General features: G+C 42.1%; 1 protein-coding gene across 1 annotated transcript in view; it reads left to right on the forward strand.

Moving 5' to 3' along the window:
- cnnm2b (cyclin and CBS domain divalent metal cation transport mediator 2b) overlaps positions 1 to 14,727 on the forward strand; it is a 46,506-nt gene that overhangs the window by 11,245 nt on the left and 20,534 nt on the right. The gene's annotated exons all lie outside the window — the stretch shown is intronic.

A 14,727-nucleotide genomic window follows, 5' to 3' on the forward strand; every position in this document is an offset into this window, starting at 1 on the left:
CAGCACACTCAGGGAAGCAGAGCCACTTGCTTGTGCAGCAAGTCCCATCCCCCTCCTCCCACATTCCCTCTCTCCCTCTTCTCTCCATATTGTCCTCTTGCCCATTTCCCTCAGTGTTATAAATTACAAACGACACAAACCTCCAGGCCTAATGCCCTGCCATGGACGCCTTCCAAGCTGCACTTTTTGGAGAGCCAAGAGGCTGGCTTCATTGATAACACCGGGCACACTGTCCGTCTCTCCATTTACTGGCAGGAGGAAAAGCCCAAGACGGGCCCTTCAGGCCCGAAAGACACCAGCGCTTTTTACAATCAGCTGATGTAGCCTACTTTTCAGAGACTTGAGCAGCGGTACTGTTTCAAATCACCTGGCCCTGTAAAACACACAAATAATAAATAAAACACCAAAAAAGAACTGAGCATCAAGACTTTATATTTACTCTTACAAGAGGTCTGGTGATCAGAAGTAGAAATGAAAGTCTGTGGGAAACTAATCAAAGTCATTTTTGGGCACATTTGGAAAATTCTCACACCACCGTTTAGTTGTGGTTTCTGAGAAATTGGCACCGGCTGCCCGTAAGCATTTATTAGCATAAGCCAATGGGCCATGAAGTGTCATTCTCAAAAGTGCATGTGACCATTGCGTGCCCTCACACTGCCAAAGTGATATTAAAGGAAAATCCACCTTAAAATGAACTCTAATTGACAACTTGTACTTTTGTATCCCACATCACAGCTTTCAGGTTACTGTTTTTGACAAAGTGCCAGTGCAGAGAAAGCATACCAACATCCTAAAAGGCCAATTAGGTTCCCATATAGCTCTTTTAGTAGCTCCTCATACCAACCGGTGAAAACAAGATCAGTTCACATTCTTTTCTCAAAGGTGTTATGTAACTAAACTGAAAACAGTTTGAATGCACTTTTAGGTCTTTTTGCAGCACATCTATACGCTGGTATAAACCACATACTGTATCTATCTTGATGTGCTCTTACTCTAACTGCACAGATGCATTTTCAGGTCATTCAGTTTTCTTGGTATGCCTGCCCCCTTTTTCCCCCTCCGGTGTCTCCCAACTAACAGCAAGGGGGGGAAACTGCTAGTAGAGCCCCACTATGGGCTGCAGGCCCCTGCCACTGCTCCAGCTAACCCACCAGACCCAGATCCAGCCTCCAAGTCTTAACCCCATCCGCAGCTGACCCTTCAGCTCCAATTATTATTCCTGTCCTGTTTGCTTCCATTGCGGATGGTGATTTTTCTGTGCGACTTTGCTGTGCTTTTATCGTATTTTGGATTTAGTTTAGTTTGTAGTTGTTTGAGTTCTGTTTCAGGGTGGATCCCCCCCCCCCCCCTTTTGGGAAAAGACTTGTAACAAGTTTGAAGTGGCGCGATTTAATGAGTAATGGTTAATTAGTCATCAGAGGGGTGTTAAGAGAAACACTGTTTATGACCATTTGAGCGTCACAGGGTCAGGACCCTTGTTTGAGAAGAATTGTTTCACACCATTACCTGTGGTGTTCATTGACGTCCCTTGCTCAAGGCTGTTCGCATACCTCCACTGTGGCAGGGCTGCACTATTTCAATTAACTCAAACAGATGGGTGAATGACTTGATGTGGTAATAATTATATCAACGATCACTTCAGTGTTTGATTAGTGTGGTTTTTTTTAGGCTTTTAGGGTGAAGTTACTACATTAGCATGCTAACTAACATGCCTAACAGTTTGCTCAGCTTCACATCAGTGAGTGTATAGACATTCATGCCCTATGAACTACCTTTGTTCATATAATATAGACAAAAATATTCATATGCACATAAAATATGATCATAATGTTCTTATCTTGGTGATTTACGTGGCTGCACATGAGAATGAAAAGATAAAAGGTGTAATGTAGCGAGTTGATGAGTCAGTGTGGACGAGTGGCGTAATAAAAACAACACAAGGATGCGGGACATTCTTGCAGGTTTCATGTTTTCCCCAACAAACCCACATTCTCAAAGCTTATTGCACAAAGCACGGGAGCTTTTTTTATTGAGTACTTAGCTCATTCTAGCTTTAAGGATTTCGCCCCGGCTAATTGTTTTTATTGAGGTATTAATTATGAGTTTTAAAGCTCCAAGTACTCTGAGCCAAAAATGCGTGTTTTCAGGAGTTAAATTAGCTTCCTCTTTCTGTGTCACAAGTGAGGAGTGCGTCAAATGATCCGGCTGCAGTAGTGAAGGTGCCATGTGACATATCACTGCTCAGAGGCTGTTTCCATTTTACATACCACAACACCTTGTTGTGCTGCATCTTCATGCATTATGACATTGTATTATATGAGCTTGGAAAGGATTAAAAACAATATCAAGTGAATTAACAGCACTTAGTGTTCACAAACTGTGTTTTTCTACTCACAACCTGATTGGTAGAAGTTCAATCTTCTAAGTGGTCTATTCAACACGCTGCTATTCATAGAAGCAAATGAATTTCCATTCATCTTTGGTGACATTTTTAACAGTAAATATACAGTAAATAACTTTCTCTTGTATAGTAGTCAACTCCTACAGGATGTAATCAAACACTTAGCCTGTTGCTACAGCCAACCAGAGCTAGAGCTTCTTTAGCTTCTGTCGTGTATTTGTCATTCAAACACGTTAGTTACAGAGACGTGGAGCTGTACGACTCCTCGCCTCCACCTACACACTGCTCCTCTGTGTTGTTAGATCAGAGGATGAGGGTGAAATGAAGAAAATTGGACCTCAGCCCCGCTGTTTTGGAAATGTGAACAAAGTTTTTGGCAGTTGATACCCAAACCCTAAACACACACCCCCTGCTTTATTCTGCTCCGTGCCCATATAGGACGCACAAGCTGATGGTCAAGCTTGGCTTTTAAAAGATGGGGCTGTTGGTTCAACTCACAGTTCACTAGCTATGTAGATATAAGTGAGACTTTATAAATATATATACAGTCCATACACAGTGAGGAAGTAATGTATACTGATCATACAGACTTTGCTGTGGCCACAAGTGGAAATTAAACTCACTGTCTCTGAATTTCATTTGTCATTTTCCATGATCTGTACCACGTGAAAGCGACCCTAGAGGAAAGTTGTGATTCATAAACTGACTCAATACCATCTAACACAAGCTACTGTAAACTCCTGGTCATACCAGATAAGGCTGTAGTAGCAGAGACACTGCTTGTATTGAATTGAGGAAGATTGTTTTATAAATATATAAATATATAAATATAACGTTTTTTTTTTTTTCTTCAACAGGACTATTATATTATTTCCTCATTGAAATGTTACATAGTCTCAAATTGAAGTTTAGCATTGAGAAACAGAATCTAAAGTAACGAAACATATCAATATGGCAACCTTTAAGGATCACAAATGTACATGTGTTTTAATTGATACAGTATTCTGAGAGGATTTTACATAGCTGTTTACAGCGGTTCACACATCTAGCCTCCTCAGCCAAAGTTTTAGAGTTGTCAGAATACAGGGTTTGGTGTCTTTATATGCTCAACAAATATCAAACCTGTTAGCCTTACTGTGACGACAAGACTGAGGATATGTGAGTCAATAACAAGTTCTTGCGTTTTAAAATAAACCAACATCTTGTTGGCTTTTACATGTCTTTTCATCAGACTATTAAAATGTTAAATACTGAGATGTATCAGTGTTAGAATCGGCAATGCGGGGCATGCACGATTCAGCATCGATGCGGCAACGTGCCATAACCGATTATGTCACTGTTTATTTTCTGGCCTTGAGTGGACAATAAAGTTGTGAAGTTTCAATTACTTCAGGGGGCATTTCCGGCAAAGATACAGGAGAGTGAATACACACATAGCAGCCAATAAAATCTGTTGTTCAATATCTGACTGCTTGTATTGCCTCATGACTGATGAAAAATTTGCCTTGTCGTGTGCAGTAGAATTTTGATGCATCGCAGTGCATCGTAGAATCAAATTGAATCGAATTGTGAGGGCCGTGCCAATGCACACCCCGAGTTAGAAGGCACTTGGTTTGACTTTGGGCTAATAGGTGAGCTGTTTTGCGCCGCTTTAAAGTAGCACTATCGCAAATTCCAATTCTTTGTTCGGCCACTAGATGGGGCCGGTGGTGCAGCGTATCAGATAGAAACATCCTAGTTCTCTTTACACAGCGTGCCGTTCAGGAGGTGGCGCTAAGCGCCGGGCCGGCTTGTCTCATAACAAAAATGAATTCTGCATTTGCTCCACAGGCATTACACCATTTGCTATATTTTGTGTACATTATAGCTCCCCTGGACCTATTCATTGCATATTTCATTTTTTTTATTGCTATTACTGCTGTATTTGCGATAATGCTACTTTAAGTTGATATGCTAAGCTAGGCTAAACACATCTCATCTCAATCTCCTCGTCGCACAGGAAGCTTCTTGTTGTTGCAACGATAATTAACAGAAATAAAAGTGACTAGCATTTCTTGATATCATGTGATCTGTTAGCACTAGATAGCACACTTCATCCAAAGTGAAGTTTCTGCATTCTGACCTTCTGTCTTAGGTGTCACTATTGCATCAAGTTTCCACATGTACTGTATGTCTGCTGCCACTGATGCACTGTGTAGCCTACACCATGTGAGTTGCATCTGTTGGAATGCACAGTTCCTTTAATTAATACCATCCCATAGCTGCCTCCAGATTGTAAAGGAGGTATACGCATGTATCGGCAGAAATAGAGAGTAATTAACTTCTGTAATACACAGTTAATTTCTTCAAGTCATCATGTTGACCGTGCCAAAAGAGTAGCTGTGTGAAGACAGTCTGACGCCCAGAAATTCTAAAGTATTCAGACATGATTCTACTTTCATGTGTCTGTCTTGCTTTAAAAACACCCCCGCTTCTTGTCATCGCTGTATGATGTGCTCACCATTCAGCAGTTGCAACACTCGCATAACAGAGCAGCACCTGACCACAGGCCCATTCATTTATTCCCACTGGTTTCCCATTGATGCCTCTCCTTATGACTGAGGCCCAAAGGAATCTCCACCCAGGGGACCTTTCAACAACAAACGCAGCCAGCTACGACAGCAAGCTGCTTCTCTGAATGAACAACAATGTCATTCCAGCAGTGTGCGTGTGTGTGTGTGGCTGTACTGTATGTGTGTGTGTGTGTGTGTGTGTGTGAGTGTAGTGAAACACCACTGGCTAGTAGCAGCAGAGTGATCTTGTGACCAAGGCCTCTTAATGATGGTGAGCAATGAGCAGACTTAACGTCTCTGCCTTACCCTGATTGGTCCATATCATGCTAACTGAATTGTTTGACCCAGAGGCTGTCTGAGGCCACCAACACCAACACCACACTGGTTGATGTCACACAAAGAAGCCTGCTTTAGGCTGCTTTTCAGCTGCCTAGAGTTAAAGGGACATTGTGTAACTTCTCCTGTTATCGATTCACGAAAATCGATAATTTTGTTCAAATGTTTTTCATTAATCAGTAATCCCCCCATCAACAAAGTGAAGTGTTCCTTTCAGCTCTGAATGAGCCGTTCATATCATTCATATCTCCATGGAGCGGGTAAGCTCGGTGCTGGCTGCCATGTGGTGTCGCCATGTTTTTACGTTCAGTGGCAGCGTGACGGTAGGAAACCACGGAAACTCAGCGGAGACACCGGAGCTGTCTGCTCAGGTCGAGGTGGCGTCTGTGAAAAGTCACCGCGGTAACGCAGTGAGGAGGAATGGAGCGTTACACTGATGCTGCATTCACCTGCAGTCGGGCAGACGGCCGTCGGTAACAAACCAAACCAGATGTCATTTTAGTCACAGAAGTGGAGAGAAAGCCGGTAAAACGTGGGTCAGGTAAACAATACGACATTGCCATGACAACATATTGTCACGTCACGTGTATTGTTTTGTCTCATGCTGACGGACCACTTGTTTACATAGAGCCTTGTTTATGCCGTTACGTGCAGCGGCTGCTGTCCGTCTGCCGTCTGCCCAATTTCACGTGAATGCAGCATGAAAAATAATATATACAACAACAACGCTAGATGGGAGTAATTCCTACACAATGTACCTTTAAAATAAAGGGTTCAAATAAGTGAGCAGGTGGACATCGATTCCTTACTCAACTTGGTGATCTCAGTTGTCACTGAGTGTATTAGAGCTTATGACTGTGTCTCAGTTACTGTGTCACAGTTTCAACGGCTGTCTTTACACTGCAGGCCTTGTTGCCTATATCCTATTTTTTTGACTGTCTATTTACATATTCTATCAGAAGTGACCCATATCTGGTATCTGGCTTCGCTTGCATGAAACAACCCACTGAAGAGGAAATAAGCTAGTGATTTTTAAGCTAGATTGTCACGTTATAATTCCATAATAATTAAGGTGAGTCTGGTGCTCAGAGTTTATATCCAACATGTCACTGTTTACAAACTGAACATTACAAAATGAAGTTAGTTAAAGCAGAAGTAAGCGGAATATTTGTGTTAATACAAGTCTTAAATAGTTATATCTTCCGACGGCAATCACTTACATGTGTTTGGTCTGAAACACGGGTCTGTCAGTCCCTCTGCTCTGCTGTAAGCCGAGGAGAAAACTTTCCTTGTATCCTACAAGCTTTATCCAATGAGGAGAGAGAACGGCATGAAGGGCTGTGTGTGCAGCCAAGGGATGCGCGTGAATGTGGTGACGTAGGGACGAGGACCAATAGATCCATGACGAGGGCGGGGGCTGGTAAGTCCATCGGCTGACAAAAAGTTAACCAAAATGACCGGATCGCTTAATTCTGCTTTAAGTGCCTGTATGGGGCGGAGCTGTTGTGAGATGAGCAGCTGGCGGTGACAGTGTCGGTTGTGCGACCATCCAATCCTCTATCACTCGGTGTGGACGGGACAAAGCCTTTTGGACAAATTTGTATAAATTGTTTTTCCTCTCTGGATTTCTAATCAGCTTGTTTCAGTTTTTGCAGGTAGGAAAACGTGAAATCTGGTGTTAATCTCATGCGCTCTTTTTTTCACACTCCCTCGCTTGTCCTCGGTCTACTCCTGTGAGAGTGACGACAGCTGGCCACAGCTGGTCATGGTAGTCCAGGTCAGCCCCATGTCAATCATGGGCTACAGAGGTTCAGCAAAACGTGTGGGCACTGGAATTAATATCATTATTGATGACGTATGACACGCATTGCCAGGAAAGATACAATCTGTCTGTTTAGACTGCAGACGTATTGGCAGATATCCGATTTTGAATCTGATTTATTTCTACATATTTGCCTGAATCTGATCTGACAAGATTCCATGTGAATTTGTCCCGTTTACACGTTTACATGGAATTGGGCCACTTGAATCATGCAGTGTAAAAACAGCCAACTTGTCCCATATGTGGACGACGACATCTCCCATCAGCCGCTTTGTCCCTAAGTTCTCCCTTTGTTGTGTAAATCATTTTCTGAGAAAAAGGAACAGTGTGAGGTTAATTCAGTGTGAGAACAGGCTGTCTTTGGCCAGTGCTGTGTCAAATCTACATAGACACATTCGATAGTATTCAGTCTCAGCATTACCTGCCACCTGTTGTACTTCAATATCACACCAGTACAATTAGAAGGGTAACAGTAGAAGAAGATATTAATGAGGCAGTAATAAATTGGAATATTTTTGTTTTCAGACAAATTCCTCTTTGTATTCCTATTACAAAGATTAATCTGGGTTTAATTTTCACAGTGGTGTTTGGAAGAGATTGATCGATAAAGTTTTGAAAAGATATACTTTATCAAGAATAAATCACGTTGTCACAATCCTTTCATGAGAAGAGGTAAAAATATTATAATAATAATTATATTATATATTATAATTATTCCAACTTTATGGGCAACCGTGTATCAACATGCCACCACATAATATCACTGCTGTGTACAAACTGTTTAGCTTGGTAAGTAGTGTTTGTCTTTGCATAAACTGTGTGTGTGTGTGTGTGTGTGTGTTTGTGAGTGTGTGTAAATGGATTATGACTGAGTGTCTGTGTTTCCCAGCTGTCTTGCTGGATGACCACTTCACTACAGATCAATAGCTCATAACTCCAGGTAGTGGCCTGGCCTGTGACCATGTGTCAATGAGAACATGAGGTGCTGTGGTTTTAACACTCAGAACAGTGATTTTCCTCATCCTGTTGATAATTACTCTGTCAACATAATACGACCTGAGCTCCACAGCTCACATCTGTGAGAAGGTTGTGCAGGAAAAAGCTCAAATAGTCTGACATGAAGCTGCATGTAGATGAAAATGCAAAACATGTAGGATTCAGAAAAGCTTTGAAGGATATCAGCTATCCACAGAGACAGGAAGGATAGTTCTGCAAAGATTAATGTAAATGTGAGGAGCTTCATGAATAACCAACACAGAGGAGCTGCTAGGAGCATGAGTTTGAAAAATGCTTTGTAGAAAAACCAGGTAAGGGTCCAAGTCATAGTAGCCTAGCAGTAGGTCAACATCCGTCTTAGGACGTGGGCTAGGAACTGTCCCTGCCCTTACCACTGCTGTCCACTAGCAGACTTGATAAGACCTAACCTTTTCCCACAAAAATGTTTGAAGGCCCAGCTGTTTAGTAGTTGTTATGTTAGTTGTTGAACTGAGCTGAAACCTAGTGGTTGGACTGAAAAGTGTAATTTGCCGTATTATTTTTTATCTCTGGCACCATGAATCCTGGGATCAGTTGTGTCATGAAAGATGGATCCTTTATTGCAGAGGGACAGAAGGCTGCATTTGGAGCAGCCTTCAAAATAGGACAGTCTGGACGTGCTGTTGTGATGCGGGTGGTCTCCAAAGGACGCAGCCTGAACTTAAAGGGATACGCCAACATTTTTTTTCGTGTCTTGCCTCACTCCCGAGTCCATGACCAGCAGATAGACACCATCCTTTCGACTGTGCGTGCAGTAACAAGGGAGATACAGACAGAGCTGGCACACCGCTAGCTCAAACGCTGGAAGTGTATAGGTAGTGTTAGCCTGCCTCCTACCCGAGCCGAAATCAGCAGTCAGAAGCTGATTTTATTTTAGCTCTAAACTCTGTAAATATATCACTTTATTGACATTTCAAACATTTTTAGGCGAGAAAGTAGCCGTTTAGATCAGCAGTGTGTCGTTAAATTGTCTAAATACCAGCTGTTTACAATTTTGTTCGGACAAATTCGGCGCTACTCAAGCTAGCCGTTGTGACCAATGCACTTCCGGTTACTTTCACAAAATAAAACACCAGTTGCCCTTTAGGCTACATACAGAAAACCATGACATATAGAATTTGTGCTTTTACTTTGAAATAGGAAGCTAACCTACCCTCGATGTAGCTAGCTTGAACCAAAATAAACCGTCTTTGCTTGAACCCTCCGTTTTGACCGATCTCGTCCCGTTACCGGCATTTGACCGCTCAAGATGCCTTACCGGAGAGTTTTGTCAGCTCTGAGACGAAGATCGGCCCGCTGGTTTCCGTTTAGAGTTGCTGAAGAGTTTCTCTGATGACTTTAGGTGGAGGCAGGCTAACACTACCTATGCACTTCCAGCGTTTGAGCTGCGGTGCGCCAGCTCTGCCCGTACCTCCCTTGTTACTGCACGCACAGTCGAAAGGATGGTGTCTATCTGCTTGTCATGGACTCGGGAATGAGGCAAGACACAAAACATTTTTTTTTGCCATATTCCTTTAATAGCTAAGTCTAATATAGGATACCTGTGTCTTGATCAGGACCCGGAGCAAATGGTACATCAGCTCCCCCTAAATGCTGCTGACTTTGCAAAATTCTTTTCCATCTTGTTGCCTCTGAATATTTCTGCAAACTTCTTTCACGTCACAGTGTAGGTGGTGTTGTAAGTAAGGGAACCCTCGTGTCGCCTGTTTGACTACACATATGATGTCACTCGTAAGATTTCCTCAGAAGTTTATATATTGTAACATCTCTGGAGCAGCATTGGCACTCGATTAGGGTTATTTTGTTGCTGTATTTATATTCATGTTATAACCCACCAGGAGTTTAATTTATCTATTTAATCTATGATACTTGTGGAGGAAACACAAACTGTTATACACACAAATATACGGACACACATTCCACTTTTGTCTCCCTATAACAGAGGCCAAGTCACGGCATTGTGTTGTTTTACTGCATGTGTATTCAGACTAAATGTTTATGTAAATGAAGCTCCAAATAGTCAACATGTTATCAGCATCAGGGTGAAGTTTTTGTCCATGTCAGTGGAAAAATGGGTCAAAATGCCTGGAAACTCTGCTGTTTTTTTTTTCTTTTTTTTCAGAAGAGGTAGATTTAGAAGAAAGACCATCCAATGGGTTCCCATCACCCTAACATTGCACTATATTTGTCAGTGCTCAAATATTTGGAAAAATAGGAGGGGAGCAAGACAGGGAGGGGGGCAATGATGAGTGTCCAGAACAGATACTGACCCCTCATACTCCCACCCCAACTCTGCAAGCCTTACGTGCCTATTTATAGGGGAAAATTGCGCTATGGAAAAATATGACAAAGCTGCATTCCATAAATAAGCTGGGAATGGTGGAAAAGAGCACACGGCTTAGTCTCTGAAGGCCTGAGTGGTGGTTCTCAGGCTTGGCTTTGGAGCCTCCACACGCCAGAGTAGCAGGGCTGCAGCTGCCGTTAACCAGGTTTCTGTCCCAATGTGGTGCAAATTTTTGCTCGAATTTCCAGAAACTTGGCAGCGAAAAAGTCAAATTAACAAGTGTTTTTTTTATTTTATTTTTTTATCCAACACTTTGTGTGGATGTTAGTGGTTAATTCACCAAAAACAGTTGAGGACACCAATCGTCAGGTGCCATTAATAGAAAGATTGCAGGTCTCAATCAAGGGGGCAGTTGTCGGTCTGAGAAGTGAAGCTCACTTCCGCGTTCAAAAAACTGCAATCCCCCCGGCTTCCTCTGGGGGCTGGTGTCAGAAGGGAGCATTTCTCCATAGACCCCCATGTTAAAATCGGTAGTTTCTACCCCCGCACACACTCTGAGGGGTAGGGCTGGGTATTGTGGCCAATTTCCTGAATCGATTCGATTTCGATTCCTAAGGTTCTAAATCGATTAATCACGATTCGATTCGATTCGATTCGATTTCATTAGAATCGATTCAATCTCCTCTTAAAAAATGAAAATGGCTCAACTCTGTTACAAAATACAGTGTTCTTTATTTTTTTCTTTTCACCATAAACGATTCAGCTTTTAAGTGTTAACTTAACTAAATTTGACAGTTTAAACTTGAACTGTAAATAAAACTGTCCCAAGTCTCAAAAGGGCAATTTAGAAATTAGAAAGGAATTGCAAGTGAAAGTGAACTTGAACTGCAACATTCCATCACTGCAAATTGCATTAATTAATTAATTTATAATTAAGGCATTGTTTCTTTAAGTACAAAGTGTCTCAAATCAAGTCTGCAGCAGCTAAAGCTCCCTCCCTCCCTCTTGAGGGAGGAAATGTGTAGAAACGGAGCCCATGGTAAATAAAGTGACAGTGAATGTGTGGAGCGGTTCCTGTGACGAGTCCGGCCCGGTCACGTCGCCTATCTCCAGAGTCCGGGCGTCATGTGTTATGATCCGACGGTCATAAAGTGGAGGAGAAAAGTCGCACTGTGAAAACACGGAGCTGCTCGTGTCCTTTATTCTGCGGTAATACGCTCACCTGCGGCTTGAAGAACATGCGGTTCCTGTAGATGTCTGTGTGTGTGTCAGCGCACCGCTGCCACACACAGACACACACAGCGTTGGAGCGCTCAAGTGAAACAATAACCTGCAGATCACCTGAGCTTGTAGTTTGGTTTGGTTTTTAATCATATCAAACACAGCAATAGCTACACTGCACAGTTACAAAGAGGAAGAAAGAAACTCCGCTCGTAGTTACTGAGTCAGAGCGTCAGACGTAACCGCGCCGCTGCTTCATCACGCACAAGACTAACGGGGGGAAAAAATCGATCTCATGCCCTCTGAATCGATATTACAAAATTTAAATGAAATCGATTCAAAATCGATTAAATCGATTTTTTTACCCAGCCCTACTGAGGGGGGTGAATTTTTTTTTAACTCTACCGTTTTACTATTATTAGGTTAAAACTCTGGCCAATTCGGGCACGGAAACGTTGAGTGACAGGTTGGGAGCGGTCCGGAGACAGGCTGCTTCGAGGCCAGTGGGCGGGTTCTCGGCCGGCCAATCCAACATGGCGCTGTTCAGGCCGCCATATTTGAGTCACAAAAACGACTCCCCAAAACCAATGGGTGACGTCACGGATGCTACGTCCATTCTTTTTAAAGTCTATGGTCTCAATAGAAAACCAAGGGAAAAAAATTGAACTTAATTAATGTTTCCTCCATATAGTGAAGTTACATAATGTAACTTATCCACATAAAATATCTGAAAATGACTGGACCTGGGTTTTAGATTTTGTTAAGTTGTGAATTTACATTATCTCACATGTTTCCAGCAGTTTTTAACCCTCAAGGAATATGGTGTTAATCATTCCCTGTCAATTAGACATGCGTATACATGAGTGTTATGATTCCCTGCCAGAAAAGGTCATTTTCAAATATGTATTGTGTCTGGATGTTGGATTTGAGTCATTGGATGTTTGGATTTTAAGGTATCGAGGGAAAAGTCAAACATTCTGCTCCCGTTTTCTCCAAAACATCCTGTATTAGCTGAGCTTTGTCATTGATTTTTAATGTAAAACTGTTTCATTCAGTGTTTCCACTGGCTGCGACCCCCTGTTTTATTTACTGTATTGAGTAGGACACCTCTGAGGATACTTTAGCTTCCAGTAAAAGTCTCCAGGTTGTTCTGTTCATAATTTATCAGAGGAACAATCAAAACAAAGGTGAGCTGCCTGTAACCCTCCCCTGATGTTTCATGTCCACCATAAAGCATCAGCCGAACACTGACTGTAAATGTGAAACTGCTTTATTCAGTGTTTGGTTGTAATCACCTGGTCTCTTTGGGTTTTTGAGAGGAGGAGACTTCTGAGGGTAATCTGACTCCTGTTAAAAACTTCCTTAATGACTGACACTGAAGGAATCCAGGCCAGGAAAAATGTTTGAACCATTTCCCATCATCCCACACCACTTCATGATGTCACCCAACAGCATGACATTAATTTGAGGATTTTTCACATTTTTAGTCTCAGTGGTTTCTTGTTGAACGTTGAAGTCATGTTTCACTGACTTTCCTGGGTATCTTTTATCAATACACTACTTTCCCATGTCAGCCAAGCTTGAAACATTTTTTTTTGTAATAGCTCTACTTTTTTTAGGGTACTTTTTTTCCACTCATTCCACTTGTGTTATTGGAGAGTGTATTCTACATTTTCTAATATGTTATATTTAGTGTGATTAGTTGGTTTACCTATAGACGAGTTCCTGTGCAACGTCATTGCAGATGTGCTTGCGCAGCCATGGGGCAGAAAGTGGGACATTTCTCATTGTTTACAAGCGGAGTCAAGCAGCAAACGAAAAGGACAAGGAGTGGGCTTTATGCACAGCTCTACTACTTCCTGAATTACATTATTGGACCGACTGATTAATCCAGGTGTGTCTGACCTGACAGCAATGGTCAGACACACCTGGATTAATCAGTCGGTCCAATAATGTAAAACAGGAAATACAGGAGCTGGCTTAATTTAGGAAGTAGTAGAGCTGTGCATAAAGCCTGTTGTTGTGCTGTTAACTGCACAAACCGGCAAAAGGATGGATAGAAATTGTATAATATCTCGAGGGGATCTCATCCGTTTGCCGAAAAAAAAGAAGAGGGCGGATTGGGGTCCCAAAGGTCCTAAAGGCGGCGAGTCATAAAACTAAAAATAATATAAATAATCCGAGTAGTGAAATGGCACTCAGATACCGCCCAAGCCCAGCGAGTACTCAAGTACTCGGATATTGGCTGCAGCCCTACAAACAATACAGCATCTACACTGGTATCAATTCACTCCGAAGTAGTCCTTTGCCCCCTGGTTGCGCGACGCGCGCACCTAGTATTGTTTGTACACAAGAAACCCGGTGTATATACAGACCAGTCAGTCCACCACTTTCCCTCTAGCACAGTGGTTCCCAACCTTTTTTGGCTTGTGACCCCTTTTTTGACATCACAAATTTCTGGTGACCCCCACGATCACGTGATCATTGCAGCCGTCAATCAAGATGCACGAGCTCAGATATTTTCATATGCCGCATTTTAATTTACCTTGATTTATATTAGAGAATGTGAAAGAATAGAATACAGTTGTTTAAAATTGTATGTGATGTTTTTAATCGTAATTTAAAAATATTTTTATCAGGAATTTCTTTTATCAATTACTAGACATTTCAGGCGACCCCATTTGATTTGCAGGTGACCCCATGTGGGGTCCCGACCCCAAGGTTGAAAAACACTACTGTAGCACCACAGTGGGGCTTTGAGCAAAGCACCATAACAACAATGGCACCCTCACAGAAGTATTGATTAAAAAAATCAGAGATGCCCAAACCCCAGAACAAATGAGAAATACATAAATGGATTATGCTATAAAATGCTATAAAATCTCATTTGCTGTGAATCTTCATCTTTTCACAGTCAGTGGTTTAATAAAACACTGAAACACATTAACTAAACAAACGTGTTATGGTCTGTGACTGTCTCCTCAGTGCGATTAAGCACTTCCTGGTACCTTAGTCATCTGCTGCATTGTTGTTAAGGGAAACAAAATAATCCTCTGGTGAGTGTGTGTGTATGGTG

Source organism: Trachurus japonicus, chromosome 1 (genome assembly GCF_045865225.1).
Source record: "Trachurus japonicus isolate A0001 chromosome 1, Traja_1.0".
Classification (NCBI taxonomy): Eukaryota; Metazoa; Chordata; class Actinopteri; order Carangiformes; family Carangidae; genus Trachurus; species Trachurus japonicus.